Consider the following 5385-nt stretch of genomic DNA (forward strand, 5'->3'; position numbering starts at 1 on the left):
AGCTCTGCTCATGAGACATTTTGGCTGGAACTGGGTTGGAGTCATAACTCCTCATGATGACAGTGGAGACATCGAGCTGAGGAAGCTGACCAAAGAGCTGACCAGACGTGGAATCTGTATAGAGGTCACGGTGAAGATTGCTACGACCATAGATGAAAATTGGAAAAAACAAAACATAATAGAAAAGTCAACAGCAAACATTTTTGTTATCTGTGGTCAGTTATCTGCCATGTATTATTACTTTTGGCACCTACACAAGTTCTCAGATAAAACCTTGATTTTCAATGACTCCTGGTTCCTGCAGTTACAATTTAGTGATAACTACCGGAGCCTGACTAACTGCAGTCTAGTTTTTATACACATCAATAACTGGAACTTCACACAGGAACTAGTTATAAAGAAACGTCCAAGTGACCCGCTTCTAAGAGCTCTTTGGAATAGACATTGTGTTTCTGTTCCAGAAATGTATGATCCCGATTTGTATAGTGTAATATGGAAAATGGAAACATGTAATCATGGCTGGCGTCCATTTTCCATGATTCCTGCTAATGATGCAACAGGATATTATATGTTTACTGCAGCATCTGTCCTGATTCACGCATTGCATGACATGCATGTTTCAATGCAAGATAAAGCTTATGGATCAAGAAAACATGGCTATAGGCATCAGGTGAGGTTGACAGAATATTATAATATTATGGGCATAGGATGAACAGTGGAACAGTTGTAATGTGAGGAGCCCCGAGCTGCTTATCCATCCAGAAGTTTTTTGTTTTTGTTTTGTTTTTTGGTGCTTCAAGCTCTGTCAGGAGGATCTTTCAAGAGAGGATCAGATACTGGTAGAGATTGAGCACATTGGTAAATCGAGCCAATTATTGTTAGGATATTGACATGCCTGGTCCGCTCATGACGCAAGTAAGGCATCTTCCTCAGGCGGCAGAATTATGGGGGTGAGGCCAGGCAGTAACAGGAAGTAATAGAGTCCATGGCTTGCCTGGCCAGTGGTGTCTGTCCCCGCTGGTGTACAACTCACATGTCACCAATCCAGCTGCAAATCTCACTGCTCTCTTACCACTGTGGCTGCCGGGAAGTAACTGTGGTAAGTGGATTCTAAGCAGCAGGGGGCGCTTAGCATTTAGTTACCATGGTTACTTCCAGGCAGCGGGAGGAGAGCAGCGAGACTTGCTGCTGGATCGGGGACATGTGAGTGATGTTCTCTCTCTCCCCTAGTTAGGTGCCGACTGTCCTGGGGGGGTGAGGTGGATATATTCCCCTCACCGCCTCTTCCTCCTGCCGCTTGTGTTTCCAGCCTTATGATCAGCCAGAAACACGGCAGAATTGGATGCAGATACGGTACTTCACTCTCATCAGCGTCATGCTGCAATGATCTGCCCCTCCATCCACGGCGGCCGCTCATTCTAGACTTCCTGGTTTTGCACGTCACGTGATTACACCCGAGGTACAGAAAACTGAGTTGGGTACAGAATGAGTGGCCGCCACGGATGGAGGGAAAGATCATTGCAGCATGAAGCTGATGAGACTGAAGTACCGCAGCTGCGTCCTACTAGATAACCTTTTAGACTAGTCAATTTCCTCATTGGGTATTTCTAGTTATTTCTTTACTTCGGGTGGTTCGCGTTCGCCTGCGAAGGCGAACTTTCCCAGAAGTTTGATTCGCCCCATAATGCTCTATGAGGGTCAACTTTGACCCTCTACATCACAGTCAGCAGGCACATTGTAGCGAATCCGGCTACACACAGCCCTGGAGCCCCCCCCCCCTTATATAAGGCAGGCTCCGGCGGCCATTACACTCACTCGTGTGCCTGCACATAGATAGACTAGGGGGAGCTGCTGCAGACTTTTTCTCCTAGGGACAGATTAGTCAGGCTCTTGGCTTGTTAGCTTGCTCCTGGCTGAATCGTATTGCTTTAATGGCACCCCTCATTCAACAGCACTTTTCAGAGCTAATCCTGTTGTTGTGATTTTTTTTTTCTGTGTGTCAAACTGACACTTGTGTTGCTTAGACAGCATTGCTAATTCATACTGTGTGTGTGCCACTGCCAGCAGCCCAGCAGCAGCACATTCAGTGACAACCTGTGTGTGTGACAGGGAGCTGCACATTGTACTACCCAGTACTGCATATACCTACTAGTACCTGTGTGTTTAGTTAACCCACCTCATCACTGCATATACCTACGTTTGTGTTGAGTGAACTCACCTCACTGAATATAACTACCTTTGTGTTGAGTGAACCCACTTCACTGCATATAACTACCTTTGGGTTGAGTGAACTCACCTCACTGCATTTAACTACCTTTTGTGTTCAGTAAACCCACCTCACTGCATATAACTACATTTGTGTTGAGTGAACTCACCTCACTGCATATAACTACTTTTGTGTTGAGTGAACTCACCTCACTGCATCTAATTACCTTTTGTGTTCACTGAACCCACCTCACTGCATATAACTACCTTTGTGTTGAGTGAACTCACCTCACTGCATATAACTCCCTTTGTATTCAGTGAACCCACCTCACTGCATATAACTACCTTTGGGTTTAGTGAACTCAACTCACTGCATATAACTACTTTTGTGTTGAGTGAACTCACCTCACTGCATCTAACTACCTTTGTGTTTAGTGTTCCCAACCTCACTGCATATACCTAGCATCCCCCTGAGATGGACAAAATGAACAAACCAGGTAGAGGCAGACCCAGAGGAAGGCCACCTGGCACTGGCAGGTCTGTGCGAGGTGGTGTTGCTGTGATTTCATGCAGACCTGGCCCAAAGTACAGTGCTCAGAAGAAGGCACGTGCCATCACTTCCCAAAATTGTGAGGACGTGGTTGAGTATTTAACACAGAACACCTCATCTCCCGCAGCCACCAGCACTACTACAAGCACCACATCTGCCGCATTTGACACTTCGCAGGAGTTATTTGGTGTGGAAATCACTGATTCACAGCAAATACTGCTACAACAAGATGAGGGCGCTAAGAAAGTTACACCACCTCCTACATCTGAGTTAAGTGGCGATAGTATGGACGTAACATGTTAGGAGGGGGATGATGAAGTACCTGGTGTTGTGCAGTTGTGGAGGTGTCTGAGGAAAGCGAAGCTGGGCAGGAGGATTATGATGACGATTATACGGATGCCACATATGTTCCCAATAGAGGAGATGACCAGGGGGGCAGTTCAGAGGGGGAGCCAGAGAGGAGTAGGAGGAGACAAGTCCATGAAAGAAGCAGAGGGAGCTCTTCCTCAGAAACAGCTGGGGGCAGTGTCCAGCGCCATGTATCGCTGGATATGGACAGCCAGCCAACATGCCCTTCAAAGTCAGCTGCTGATGCCACCGTAGTGCCATCACCCCAGGGGGGCTCAGCAGTTTGGAAATTGTATAACATGTGTACCTCAGATCGGAGCAAAGCTATCTGTTCTCTCTGCCTCCAAAAATTGAGCCGTGGAAAGGCCAACACTCACGTAGGGACAAGTGCCTAACGAAGGCACCTGGAGAAAAGGCACAAACAGCAATGGGAAGAACACCTGAGGAAAAGCAGCACCCAAAAGACAAGCCACCCTCCTTCTCCTCTTCCTCCTTCAGGTGCAGCATCTTCAGCCGCTTTCTCCCTTGCACCTTCACAGCCACCCTCCTCCACACCGCCTCTGCCCTTGAGTGGTTCCTGCTCCTCTGCCCACAGCAGTAGCCAGGTGTCCGTGAAGGAAGTCTATGAGCGGAAGAAGCCAATTGCTGCCAGTCACCCTCTTGTCCGGTGTCTGACAGCTGGCGTGGCGGAACTATTACCTTGGCAGCTATTACCATACAAGCTGGTGGAGTCAGAGGCTTTCCGTAAATTTGTGGTCATTGGGACACTGCAGTGGAAGATACCAGGTCACACTTATTTTTCACGAAAGGCCATACCCAAACTGTACCGTGCAGTTGAGAGGCAAGTGGTGTAATCTCTTGCGAAGAGCGTTGGTCAAGGGTCTACCTGACCACGGATGCCTGGTCTGCCAAGCCTGGGCAGGGCCGCTACATTACGTACACAGCCCATTGGGTCAACCTGGTGACCGATGGCAAGCAGGAAGTACGTGGCTGCACAGCGGACCAACTTGTGACACCTCCACGGCTTTCAGGCAGGCCTCCTGCAACCTCCTCTCCTTCTCCTCCTGCTACATCCTCTTTGCTGTCATCCTCCTCCTCCTCCTTGGCTGAGTGGCAGTTCAACTCTAGTGGTGCTGACATCTCCTCCTCTCCAGCTACACAGCCACATCTCCACAGAGCCTACGCTGCATGCCAGGTACGACGGTGTCACGCCATTTTAGACATGTCTTGCCTCAAAGCGGAGAGTCACACTGGACCAGCTCTCCTGGCTGCTCTTAACAAAGAGGTGGAACAATGGCTGACCCCGCACCAGCTGGAGTTCGGCAACGTTGTGTGGTGACAACGGCAGCAATCTCCTTTCTGCTTTAAATTTGGGAAAACTGACACATGTACCCTGCATGGCACATGTGCTGAATCTGGTTGTGCAAAGATTTGTGTCAAAGTACCCAGGCTTAGAGGACGTCCTGAAGCAGGCCAGGAAGTTGTGTGGGCATTTCAGGCGGTCTTACACGGCTATGGCACGCTTTGCGGACATTCAGCAGAGAAACAACTTGCCGGTGAGACGCCTCATTTGCGATAGCCCGACTCGCTGGAATTCCACCCTGCTCATGTTCTCTTGCCTGCTAGACCAGGAGAAAGTTGTCACCCAGTACCTGTAAAATTACAATAGAAGGACACAATCTGGGAAAATGGGGATGTTATGGCCCAACAACTGGACACTAATGCGAAATGCATGCAGGATCATGCAGCCGTTTGAGGAGGTGACCAACCTGGTGAGTCGTGCTGAAGGCACCATCAGCGACTTGATCCTCTATGCTTACTTCCTGGAGCGTGCCGTGCATAGAGTGGTGGATGAAGCTGTGGAGGAGCGTGAACAGGAACAGTTACAGCAGGAGGCGTTGTAAGAGGAGTCGTGTGGGGAAGGAGAGGAGTCAGACTCGGGTGAGGATGAGGAACGTGTTTCTGTGGAGGAGGAAGAGGCAGCGTCAGAAGAACAACTGCAGCAGCCGTCAGAGGGGGCTTGTGCTGCTCCACATTCCCGTGGTATTGTTCGTGGCTGGGGGGAGGAAGAGGAGTAGCGTGACGTTACTCAGGAAGAGCAAGAGGAGATGGAGAGTACGTCTGGATCTGACTTTGTGCAGATGGCCTCTTTCATGTTGTCCAGCCTGTTGCGGGACCCCTGTATCAAAAAACTCAAGGGAATTACCTGTACTGGGTGGCCACGCTACTAGACCCTCGGTACAGGCACAAAGTGGCAGACCTGTTACCAAGTCAACACAAGG

General features: G+C 49.3%; 1 long non-coding RNA gene across 1 annotated transcript in view; it reads left to right on the plus strand.

Annotated features, from left to right (window-relative positions):
- The window catches only part of LOC137545215 (uncharacterized), a 279535-nt gene extending 279017 nt beyond the window's left edge, over positions 1-518 (plus strand). The window contains exon 4 of the long non-coding RNA XR_011026013.1: positions 1-518. This exon is cut by the window's left edge and continues 101 nt beyond it. This is a non-coding gene — a long non-coding RNA (uncharacterized lncRNA).
- The last annotated feature ends 4867 nt before the right edge of the window (positions 519-5385 follow it).

Source organism: Hyperolius riggenbachi, chromosome 1, assembly GCF_040937935.1.
Source record: "Hyperolius riggenbachi isolate aHypRig1 chromosome 1, aHypRig1.pri, whole genome shotgun sequence".
Taxonomy (NCBI): Eukaryota; Metazoa; Chordata; class Amphibia; order Anura; family Hyperoliidae; genus Hyperolius; species Hyperolius riggenbachi.